Here is a 13,248-nt window from a genome sequence, read left to right as displayed (position 1 = left end):
CCCCGGTTGTATTTTGTTGGTTTTCGGAACTGGGGCCATGATTAAGAGGGACGGCCGGGGTCATTCGTATTGTGTCGGTAGAGGTGAAATTCTTGGACCGGCGCAAGACGGACCAAAGCGAAAGCATTTGCCAAGAATGTTTTCATTGTTGGAGGAGGAGGAGGGGGAGGGTTTAGAGGAGGTCGCATAGACCGCCACAGATACCACAACCGAGGAAGGACCCACAATTCTGGGTATAGGTAGGACGTGTGCGGTCCCAGGCTCTGACTCGGTCCCAGCCTCCACCAAATTCACCCAATGTGCCGTCAGGGAGATATGGTGGCCCTGCCCGCCAGTACTTGTCCACGTGTCCGTGGTTAAGTGGACATTCCCAATAACCGCGTTAGTGAGGCCACAATTGATGTTGCGGGAGACGTGCTGGTGTAGGGCTGGAACGGAACACCGGGAAAGATAGTGGTGACTGGGGACCGCGTAGCGTGAGACCGCCGCTGCCATCATGTTTTTGAAAGCCTCTGTTTCCACAAGCCTGTACAGCAGCATCTCCAGGCTGATCAATTTGGCAATGTGCACGTTTAAAGCTTGAGCGTGCGGGTGCGTGGCGGCGTATTTGCGCTTACGCTAGCGACAGCTGAACGCTGCGCTGAGAGACATTGCTGGATGGGGCCGAGGACAGCGGAGTCTGCTGCTCATCAGAATGTGTCCTTTTCATGGAGTGAGGAGGCTGGGAGGAAGGAGGAGCAGCAGCGAGAGGATTCAGAGTTGCAGCAGTGGATGGCGTAGAAGACTGGGTGGTCGATACATTGCTGGATGCATTTTCTGCTATCCAGCACCTGTTCACACTGCTTATTTTGTAATAAAGGTCTACCACTTGGAACCCCAAAATTGTGATATGAAGCTGGGGACCCCAGAAACTTGCCTCTCTCTTAATCCCGCAGCTGCTGGCTGCGATTCACCTGGACCAGGAACTCGGCCTGTGCCCACAACCTCACTTGGACTTCCGCGTCCTCGCCCGTGTCCACGGCCACGTCCTCTAGGCCTACCCCTACCCCTCAGCATGGTGTATTTTGAATACAGCAGACACAGAGCGGTGTAAAAAATTAGGCAATTATTGGCCTGCACTTGGAGGCTGACAGCAGTACTGTAACGCACACTGTAGGCCGAAAAAATTATACGCTGGCCTGCAGCAAGGCCTAGCTGTCTAATAGTGAGCCACTACAACTCCCAGCAGCCACAACAGTAATGCACATGGTCACAGGTAGCCCTAAGCAGGATTTTTTTTTTTTTTTAAACAGCAGCCTAGATAGCCTGTATCTGTCTTTCCCTCTATCAGCGGCTGTTGCTGTACGCTGTGCGTGAAGTTGACGGGTTGAACGGAGCGGTGTAAAAAATTAGGCAATTATTGGCCTGCACTTGGAGGCTGACCGCGGAACTGTAACGCACACTGCAGGCCAAAAAAATTCTACGCTTGCCTGCAGAAAGGCCAAGCTGGCTAATAGTGAGCCACTAGAACTCACAGCAGCCAGAACAGTAATGCACACGGTGACAGGTAGCCGTAAGCAGGAGCTTTTTTGGGGTACTTGTTGACAGGATTCTACACTACCACTGTCCCTCCCTCACCAGTACTGCCCCTATACTCTGTATAATTGGCTGCAGACTTAGAACGCAATAGTCTGCAGAGCCCAAGAAGAAAAAAAATTTGGTGCAAACTGCTCCTAGCAGCCACAACAGTAATGCACACAGTAAGATGTGGCCCTAAGAAGGACCAATGGGGTTCTTGCAGACGCAGACAGTAGCTTAACACTCTCCCTATAGCACCAGCAGCACTCTTCCTAATCTCTGCCAGCTTGTGTCTGAGGAGAGCAGCGGGCAGGACTGCCTTATATACTCGGCAGTCACTTGATCTCACCAGCCACTCACTGCAGGGGGGTGGGATAGGGCTGGCACGTCACAGGAAGAAGATGTAATGCCTTTCCTGCATTTCTATTGGCCAGAAAATGGCGCAAAACATGCAGGGAAGGAAATGGAATTGACTCGAGTACCGCGTGGTGCTCGTCTCGAGTAACAAGCATCTTGAGTACCCTAATGCTCGAGCGAGCATCAAGCTCGGACGAGTACGTTCGCTCATCTGTATTCTCTATATTTGGGTATTTTCATCAGGAATGTATTTATTCTCCAAGGTTTAGGATGTGAATACTGAGGTCCCAGACAAAGGGTGGTAACACTGGGAGCTTGGTCAGACCACATGCTGTTCCTAATTTAGAAGATGACACAGCGGATAATAGTGCTCTATTTACAAGGCATAAGTCTATCCTGGAAAAGGATCTGTGGCGGGCCGAGTAATACCCTAATACTCGAGCGAGCATCAAGCTCGGACGAGTACGCTCGCTCATCTCTAGCCTGTACGAGACCTCTGAACATTGGTCGGAGCATTTAAATGCCGCTGTTAGAATTGATGGCAGCATTTAAAGGGTTAACAGCTCCGATCAGTGGCGTGGCTTATCAGAGCATTTTCGGGAGGGTGTTGGCTGTAAAAAACGGCTGCCACTCACATTGTATGGAGCGTGATAGGCCCGCAATTTCCCTTCATACATACCCCGAACCTGCAGTATGTAACCGTACGTCCTGTAGCTTTAAGGGGTTAAAGAGCAGATAATATCCTAGAGTAAAAAAAGCCACCCTCGCCTCTTCAGTCTCCCTGATCCAGCAAAGATGCCGCGGTGGTCTGTGCATACTGTCGGCCAGCGATGATGTGCTATAACAGCAGAGAATTCCATGCAGGAAAAAGGGTCATCCACGCTTGCTTGCAGAATAAAATATATAATCTTCCTTTATTTAGACATATTTAAAATTGCCAGATATACACATCTCTAAACCAGACGCGTATCGGCTGCACAGAGCCTTCGTCAGTGGTATGATCTGAATAGAGTGTGGGACCAGCTTAAATAGGTGGAACAGAATGAATTATTACAATGACTGTCAGCTGTACAGGTTATAGGGCAAAAGGGAATAACAGCACGTGCTACAGCTAGTCGCCGACCGGAGGAGTCACCTGCTGTTCTTAGTGACATCTTTTATAAACTACTGGACAACAACTTTACCAGGCAGCACTGAAGCTATAAGTTAGAACACTCGTAGGCTATGGAGCGCTCCCTTGACTCTGTGTTCTTACTTGGTTGCACACAAAACCTTCAGCAAGAAGCCATCGGGAGGTAAGAAAATGACTCCAGAGTGAGCTGAAAAAGCACAAGCAGCAACACCTCAGTAAGATTGTATGTGTATACCATTTATGGGGTGGCACCATTTAGCTGTTCGCTTCAGGTTGCAGGAGGGGCAGGTGCACCCCTCTGCACACCCGCTCACAGATTACCCCCATTCCATGGAGCTTACCCTCGTACAGATCTTCTGATGCAGATTCCATGCAGGTTTTTATTCCACAACGCGGATTATAAATCGTTGTGTAGAAACCCGCGTCACATGAACTACGTCACCGATCCCAAGGACTTCTATGGGATGCAAAAGTGACTTGGATTCCGATGTGGATTTTGGTACTGAATAGAGATGAGCGAGCGTACTCGGAAAAGCACTACTCGCTCGAGTAATTTGCTTTATCCGAGTATCGCTGTGCTCGGGTCTGAAGATTCGGGTGCCGGCACGGAGCGGGGAGCTGCAGGGGAGAGCGGGAAGGAACGGAGGTAAGATCTTTCTCTCCCCTGCTCCCCGCTGCGACTCACCTGTCAGCCGCAGCGGCACCCGAATCTTCAGACCCGAGCACAGCGATACTCGGATAAAGCACATTACTCGAACGAGTAGTGCTTTTCCGAGTACGCTCGCTCATCTCTAGTACTGAATCCACACAAACCTTCAGTGTATATGTGGTCTTACATTCAGTGCCGGATCCGTCATTATAACTTGTAGCATGTTCATTGTCTTGGATTATATAGCCAGCAGGTGGCGCTCTGACACCAATATTACTCAGTTATACCTTCAGCCACTTCATGTATCACATATAATCCCTGTACAGTCCGGTATCCGCCTCTTATATGTATATATCACTGAGCATTATGGAAGGGATATAGAGTCTATCTGTAACATTCAGTTTCTGGAAGATCCTGTGTGATGTGAACATGCCCTGCGTGCCCAAAAACTACAGTAAAATGTGCCGATGTGTTGTGCTTAAGCATGTGCAATTGTGCATACGTATCTATAAAGCAGCCTTTATGCAGGTGATTGTCCCATGAACGCTTGTGCAGCTCCTGTACACACTGCACCGACACACAGACACGGCTGCTCAGCTGTAACTCCTTTTGAGTTTCCCTGGTCTGCACTGTTCTATGGCTGGACGCTACCTGTAGTGGTTCCTTGTGTGACATCATTGGTGCAGCCCCTACAGCTTGCGGCAGCTGAGAAGTAACTACTGCACAGTAAGTAGGTTTCCTCTATCCCTGCCCTCAGCCTGTTAGAGCCGTCGCTGTATCCTTGTATTGTCTATAACAAAGCTGCTGACTGATATTATGATTGCTGATCATTACAAATGGAATTACTGGTTAGATGCGTTCGCACTGACAGCTTGTGGCCGCTGCGCTGTCCTCCTACACCCCCCATAGCCACGCGTCATATACAGCGTGCCGTCCTCCAGACACTGCAGAGTATTTGTATCTCATCCTGTTACAGCCCATTGCTGTATCCGTGTATCTGATATGTAACACGGCTGGGGATGTAGATCATACATCCAACATCTCCATTCCAGTGTCTGGCACCATCATAACCCCCCGACGGCATGCCAGATGCCTTGGGGTCACACTGGACTCTGACCTCTCCTTTGCCCCCCATATCCAATCTCTGGCCCAAACATGCCACATGCACCTCAGAAATATTGCTAAAATAAGTCCGTTCCTAACCACAGACACGCTAAAGACGCTTGTGGTTGCGCTCATCCACTCCCGGCTTGACTACTGCAACTCGCTACTCATTGGCCTCCCCTGCACCAGACTCGCTCCACTCCAATCCATACTAAATGCAGCAGCTAGACTCATTTTTCTATCCAGTCGTTATTCAGACGCCTCTGCATTATGCCAGTCGCTGCATTAGCTACCCATCCACTGCAGAACTAAATTTAAACTCCTCTACCTCACTCACAAAGCTCTGCATGGCGCTGCGCCACCATACATCGCCTCCCTACTGTCAGTACACCAGCCAGCCCGCTCACTCCGATCGGCTAACACCCTCAGACTAAACGCCCCTGTAATACGAACCTCTCATACTCGCCTACAGGACTTCACTAGAGCAGCACCCATCCTCTGGAATGCTCTACCCCAAGGCATCCGGACAATTCCCGATGCACGATATTTCAGACGTGCCTTAAAATTGCACCTCTTCAGGGAAGCATACCAAATCTCCTGACCTAGTCCCTCGCCCCTCCCTATGGTGCTCCACCCTGTTTGCCTTCTGATAAATGATCTGTACATAAAATGTCCTTTTGCCTGTGTTCCCCACCCCCTGCACCTCCTGTACCACCCTCAACCCATTTGTGTCTAACCCAATGTACCTTATATTGTAATTGTTGTATTGTTTTGCATTTATCCATGCCTGAAAGCGCTGCGGAATAGGTTGGCGCTATACAAATAAAGATTATTATTATATTATTATTATCATACATGCACCCAGGAACTTAAAGATGGTATTACGCATAAAGAAATTACAGCGCCCGAACATGGCAAAGTTTCACCCCGCCAAGGGCCTCGGCCCACACCCCTCAGCAATCATAAAGCGGACTTCGATGCTAGCACAGCTGTGAACGTCTCATTAAATTAGTTGCGGTTGCTTTCACCGCTCCAATGACTGGATTAGCCAGGAAAAAGTTCCACAGCCCCAACCTGGCGCAGTTGCAGTTCCCCCGGGACATAGGCCTCGGCCAACAGCTTCAGCAATCGTAGGCATGAAGCGGACTTCGATGCTAGCACAGCATTGAACGTCTCATTAATGGAGTAACGCTCCTCTTCTTTGGCCCAAACCAGTGTCTCAGATAACTGTGGTAACACGAGAGCCAATACATAATGCCCAGTGCTGATCCCCCTGACCCCAAGCAGGAGGAGGAGGTGGCCTTACAAGGCCAAGAAACCATGACCAGGACCCGCTGTAGCCTGTGTGGGAAGTATGTGAGCGGGTCCTTGGCCACACTCGGTCCCAGCAAACACCTTGTGTGGCCCAAGGTGCCGCGATTGACATAGCAATGGGGAATCCATGTGTCCATACACTGGTCATTCTGTTTGGGTGTCGGATACCTCATCGGCAATGCACGGACTTAGAGCGGACTCCGATGCTAGTACAGCTGTGAACATCTTATTAATGCAGTAACGCTCCTCTCCTTTGGCCCAAATAAGTTTCTCAGAAAACTGTGGTAACACGAGAGAAAATACCTGATGCCCAGTGCTGATCCCCCTGACCCCGAGCAGGAGGAGGAGGTGGCCTCAGAAGGCCAAGAAAAAATGACCAGGACTAGCAGTGACCTGTGTGGGAAGTATGTGAGTGGGCCCTTGGTCAGGCTCGGTCCCAGCAAACACCTTGTGTGACCCAAGGTGCCGCGACTGACATAACAATGGGAAAATCCCTGTGCCCACACACTATTCATTCTGTGTAGGTGTTTGATGGCTCAATCGACACCGCAAGGGGAAAGCCATCTGCACTCTGCACCCTACCCAAGTCAGTCAGTGTCTTTGTGCCAGACAGGTAAAATACCGCGATGGGAAGTCTTTGTGCACCCTCAGCATAGGCGAGCTGAAGGAACACAAAGACAGTAATAAACATGGAGAAATGACAGTGCCCAAACATGGCAGACTTTCACTGCGCCGAGGACATAGGCCTCTGCACACACCCTCAGCAATTGTGGGCATAGAGCGGACTCCGATGCTAGTACAGCTGTGAATGTCTCATTAATGCAGTAACGCTCCTCTTCTTTGGCCCGAACCAGTGTCTCAGATAACTGTGGTAACACGGGAGAAAATACATGATGCCCAGTGCTGATCCCCTGACCCCAAGCAGGAGGAAGAGGTGGCAATACAAGACCAAGAAACCATAACCAGGACCCGCTATAGTCTATGTGGGAAGCATGTTAGCGGGCCCAGGGTCAGGCTCTGTCCCAGCCTCCACCTTGTGTGACCCAAGGTGCCCTGAGTTACATACCAATGGAAAATCCATGTGTCCCAACACAGATAGCTTAACACTGCAAGGGGAAGTCTTTGAGTTCCTTGGGCTTGCCTATGCTGTAAGTGCACAAAGATGGTATTAAACAGGAAGAAATCAGAGTGCCCAACCATGGGAGAGTTTCACCCCGCCAAGGAACTTGGCTTCGGCCCACAATTCTGGTCTAATCAATCACTGTATTAATTGTGCCAGATAGGTAAAACACCGCGATGGGAAGACTTAGTGCACCTATAGTATAGACAGACCCCTGTAACATTCCTGTAGCACAAGTATAGGCAGACCCCTGTAACATTTCTGTAGTAAACGTATAGGCAGACCCCAGTAACATTTCTGTAGCAGAAGTATAGGCAGACCCCAGTAACATTTCTGTACTAACAGTATAGACAGACCCCTGTAACATTTCAGTAGCAGAAGTATAGGCAGACCCCTGTAACATTTCTGTAGTAAACGTATAGAGAGACCCCAGTAACATTTCTGTAGCAGAAGTATAGGCAGACCCAATAACATTTCTGTAGTAACAGTATAGACAGACCCCAGTAACATTTCTGTAGCAGAAGTATAGGCAGACCCCTGTAACATTTATGTGGTAGAAGTATAGGCACACCCAGTAACATTTTTGTAGCAGAAGTATAGGCAGACCCCTGTAACATTTCTGCAGTAACAGTATAAACAGACCCCAGTAACCTTTCTGTAGCAGGAATATAGCAGACCCCTGTAACATTTATGTGGCAGAAGTATTAGCAGACCCCTGTAACATTTATGCGGCAAAAGTTTAGGCAGACCCCAGTAAAATTTCTGTAGCAAGAGTATAGGTGAACCCCTGAAAATTGGGGAACCATGACTGTAGGCGAGGGCCAGAAAAATTAGTACACCAAGAGTACAAATGTACCCCTGAAAAATTGGTCAACCGAGAGGGCAGGTGAAACCCATAAATATTTTTTGAAAGATATAGCTCGCTGTTGCTTAATTTGTAACACAGCCTGGAGGCAGCCCTGTTAAAAAAAATTGGTTCGTGTTAAAGTATCAATACTTTTGAAACTGAAAAATTGGAAAAAATTGTTAGATGAGATTTTTGGGCCGCAGAAAAATTGGCAGTTCAGCGTAATGACATGATGTTTCAGGAGGAGGAGTAGGAGGAGGAGGACTAATATCAGAGACAGATTGACAAAGCTAAATGCCCCTTTTTTTCTGGTGATAGAGAAGAATGTTTTTATCTATGGTTGCAGCGAAAAGAGTCTTTAGGTTCTGTTGCTCTCCGCCGGTGGAGAAGAGAAGTCTGGGGAAATCCAGGCTTTGTTCATCTTTATGAGTGTAAGCATGTCGGTACGGGCAGTTGCCAGGCGGGTACGCTTATCCGTGATGATTCCCCAAGCTGCACTAAACACCCTCTCTGACAAGACGCTAGTGGCAGGGCAAGCCAGCACCTCCAGGGCATGCAGCGCAAGTTCATGCCACGTGTCCAGCTTTGACACCCAATAGTTGTATGGAACAGAGGCATCACGGAGGATGGTGGTAGGATCGGCTACGTACTCCCTCACCATCTTTTTACAGTGCTCCCTCCGACTTAGCCTTGACTGGGGAGTGGTGACGCAGTCTTGCTGGGGAGCCATAAAGCTGGCAAAGGCCTTGGAGAGTGTCCTTCTGCCTGCGCTAAACATGCTGCCTGATCTCCGTGCCTCCCCTGCTACTTGGCCCTCGGAAGTGCGCCTTCTGCCACTAGCGCTGTCAGATGGGAAGTTTAGCATCACTTTGTCCACCAGGGCCCTGTGGTATTGCATCACTCTCGTACCCCTTTCCTCTTCGTGAATGAGAATGGAAAGGTTCTCCTTGTACCGTGGGTCGAGAAGGGTGTACACCCAGTATTCTGTGTTGGCCAGAATGCGTCTAACGCGAGGGTCACAACAAATTCAGCCTAACATGAAGTCAGCCATGTGTGCCAGGGTGCCAGTATGCAAGACATCGCTGTCCTCACTAGGAAGATGACTTTCAGGATCCTCCTCCACAGCCCATACACGCTGAACAGATGAGAGGCAAGCAGCATGGTTACCCTCTGCAGTGTGCCCAGCTGTCTCTTCCCCCTCTGCCTGCTCCTCCTGCTCCACCCCCTCCTCCTCCAAAACGCGCTGAGATATAGACATGAGGGTGGTCTGGCTATCAAGCGACATACTGTCATCCCCGGCTCCTGTTCCAACCGCAAACCGTCAGCCTTTATGCTTTGCAGCGAACTTCTCAGCAGGCATAGCAGCGGGATGGTAACGCTAATGATTGCAGCATCGCCGCTCACCGTCTGGGTAGACTCAAAGTTTCCTAGGACCTGGCAGATGTCTGCCATCCAGGCCCACTCCTTGGTAAAGAATTGGGGAGGCTGACTAACACTATGCCGCCCATGTTGGAGTTGGTATTCCACTATTGCTCTACGCTGCTCATAGAGCCTGGCCAACATGTGCGTCGTAGAATTCCATTGTGTGGGCACGTTGCACAGCAGTCGGTGCGCTGGCAGATTAAACCGATGTTGCAGGGTCCTCAGGGTGGCAGCGTCCGTGGTGGACTTGCAGAAATGTGCGCACACGCGGTGCACCTTGCCGAGCAGGTCAAACAAGTACGAGTAGTTTTTCAGAAACTGCTGAACCACCAGATTGAAGACGTGGGCCAGGCATGGCACATGTGTGAGGCTGCCGAGCTGCAGAGCCGCCACCAGGTTACGGCCGTTGTCACACACGACTATGCCAGGTTGGAGGCTCAGCGGCGAATGCCAGAGGTCGGTCTGCTCTGTCAGACCCTGCAACAGTTCAGGGGCCGTGTGTCTCTTGTCACCTAAGCTGAGTAGTTTCAGCACAGCCTGCGGACGCTTGCCCCCACTGTGCTGCCGCGCCGCGCCACACCGACTGCTGGCGACGTGCTGATCACACTTAATTGAGAGGTAGAGGTGGCGTGGGAGTAGGGGGAGGGTTTAGAGGAGGTGGCATAGACTGCCGCAGATACCAGCACCAAGCTAGGACCCGCTATTCTGGGTGTGGGTAGGACGTGAGCAGTCCCAGGCTCTGACTTGGTCCCAGCCTCCACTAAATTAACCCAATGTGCCGTCAGGGAGATATAGTGGCCCTGCCCGCCAGTACTTGTCCACATGTCCGTGGTTAAGTGGACCTTCCCAGTAACCACGTGGGTGAGGGCACGATTTATATTGCGGGAGACGTGCTGGTGTAGGGCTGGGATGGCACACCGGGAAAATAGTCGCGACTGGGGACCGAGTAGCGCGGGACCGCCGCCGCCATCATGTTTTTGAAAGCCTCTGTTTCCACAAGCTTGTATGGCAGCATCTCCAGGCAGATTAATTTGGTAATGTGCACGTTTAAAGCTTGTACGTGCGGGTGCGTGGCAGCGTATTTGCGCTTTTGCTCTAACACTTGTGCTAGCGACAGCTAAACGCTGCGCTGAGAGACACTGCTGGATGGGGTTGAGGACAGTGGAGGTGAGGGTGTGGGTGCAGGCCGGGAGGCACTCGTGCCTGTGTCCTGAGAGGGGGTTGGATCTGAGTGGCAGGTTGGGGCACAGGGAAGGAGGCAGTGGTGTGACCCGGAGGCGGCGAACGGCCTTCGTCCCACCTTGTGGGGTGCTTGGCCATCATATGCCTGCGCATGCTGGTTGTGGTGAGGCTGGTAGTGGTGGCTCCCCGGCTGATCTTGGTGTGACACAGGTTGCACACCACTGTTCATCGGTCGTCCGCGCTCTCACTGAAAAACATACACATCTTTGAACACCTAGCCCTCTGCACGGAGGCTTGGCGCGAGGGGGTGCTTTGGGAAACAGTTTGGGAATTCTTAGTTCTGGCCCTGCCTCTACCCCTAGCCACCCCACTGCCTCTTCCAACCTGTCCTGCTGCTGCACTTGCCTCCCGCTCTGAAGACCTGTCCTCAGTAGGCTTAGCAAACCAGGTGGGGTCAGTCACCTCATCGTCCAGCTGCTCTTCCTCCGAATCCTCTGTGCGCTCCTCCCTCGGACTTACTGCCCTTACTACTACCTCACTGATAGACAACTGTGTCTCATCATCATCATCCTCCTCACCCACTGAAAGCTCGTGAGACAGTTGCCGGAAGTCCCCAGCCTCATCACCCGGACCCTGGGAACTTTCCAAAGGTTGGGCATCGGTCACGACAAACTCCTCAGGTGAGAGAGGAACCATTTTTTCCCACTCAAGGCAGGGATCCGAGAACAGTTCCTGGGAGTCTGCCTGCTCATCAGAATATGTCATTTTCATGGAGTGAGGAGGCTGGGAGAAAGGAGGAGCAGCAGCCAGAGGATTCAGAATTGCAGCAGTGGACTGCATAGAAGACTGGGTGGCCAATACATTGCTGGATCCATTTTCTGCCATCCACGACAGGACCTGCTCACACTGCTCTGTTTGTAATAAAGGTCTACCACGTGGACCCATAAATTGTGATATGATGCAGGGGACCCCAGAAACTTGCCTCTCTCCTAATCCCGCAGCAGCTGGCTGTGATTCATCTGGACCAGGAACTCAGCCTGTGCCCACACCCTCACTTGGACCTCCGTGTCCTCTTCCGCGTCCTCTTCCACGTCCACGACTCCTACCCCTACCCCTCATCATGGCGGATTACGAATAGAGCAGGGGCTAAATAAATTACCCCACTGTACAGCACTGACAACTGGGCCTTAATTCACCGCACACAGAGAATTATAGATAGCGGAGGCTCTATGCTGTGACTAGGAAAAAAGTAACCTGCTGTCTCGCGCTGATACCTAGGGGTAATTTACTGCTCGCAGAGACTTGTAGATTATAGAGGCTGTGTGGATTGGGAGAAGACTGTAAAGGCAGTGGATAGTGCTGGTAACTGCGGCGATCTCAACCCCACCAACGGAAATGTTATTGTGGGACGTTCTACACAGCGGCTGAGCTGAAATACTTAGCAGTGGCCCCGGTAATATTACAGTACTGTTTAGTAGTGAGACCGCGGTCTAATTCATTGCAGCCGGAGAACGGTATAAATAATTATGGAATTATTTCCGTTCACTTTCACGCTGAGAGTGGTATTGTAACGCAAACTCTAGCCAGAAAAAAATTATATGGAAGGCTGCAATCAGGCCTAGCTGCGTAATACTGAAGCACTACAACTCCCAGCAGCCACCCTGTAAAATGCACACGGTCAGATGCAGCCCAATGAAGGAGCTTTTGTTTTGTTTTTTTAAAAAGAATACAGGCTGTATAGTGTATATCACTTTCCCTCTATAAGTGGCTGTTTTGGCCCTACGCTCTTCGTATAATTCACTGCAGACACAGAGCGGTGTAAATAATTATGGAATTATTTGCGTACACTTTCACGCTGAGAGCGGTATTGTAACGCAAACTCCACCCAGAAACAAATTGTACGGAAGGCTGCAAACAGGCCTAGCTGCGTAATACTGAAGCACTACAACTCCCAGCAGCCACCCAGTAAAATGACCACGGTCAGAGGTAGCCCTAAGAAGGACCGTTGGGGTTCTTGTAGACAGGATCCTACACTACCACTGTCCCTATCTCAGCAGCACTTTCCCTATACTCTGTATTACAGACTGCAGACTGAGAACGCTATAGCTGTAATAGCCTGCACAGCCCGAGATGAAAAAAAAAAAATTGTGCAAAACTGCTCCCAGCAGCCACAACAGTAAGGCACACAGTTAAATGTGGCCCTAAGAAGGACCGTTGGGGTTCTTGAAGACAGGATCCTACACTAACACTTTCCCTATCTCGTCAGCAGCACTTTCCCTAACCTCTGCCAGCATGTGTCTGAGGTGAGCCGCGGGCGGGACCGCTTTAAATACTCGGTGGTCACTCGACCTCGCCAGCCACTCACTGCAGGGGGGTGGGATAGGGCTGGCACGTCACAGGAGGAAGTTGTAATGCCTTCCCTGCATGCCTATTGGCTAGAAAATGGCGCTAAACATGCGGGGAAGGAAATGCAATTGACTCGAGTAGTGGTGCTCTTCTCGAGTAACGAGCATCTGGAGCACCCTAATGCTCGAACGAGCATCAAGCTCGGACGAGTGTGCTCG

The sequence above is a fragment of the Eleutherodactylus coqui genome, chromosome 1 (genome assembly GCF_035609145.1).
Source record: "Eleutherodactylus coqui strain aEleCoq1 chromosome 1, aEleCoq1.hap1, whole genome shotgun sequence".
Classification (NCBI taxonomy): domain Eukaryota; kingdom Metazoa; phylum Chordata; class Amphibia; order Anura; family Eleutherodactylidae; genus Eleutherodactylus; species Eleutherodactylus coqui.
Note: the sequence above shows the minus strand (reverse complement) of the source record.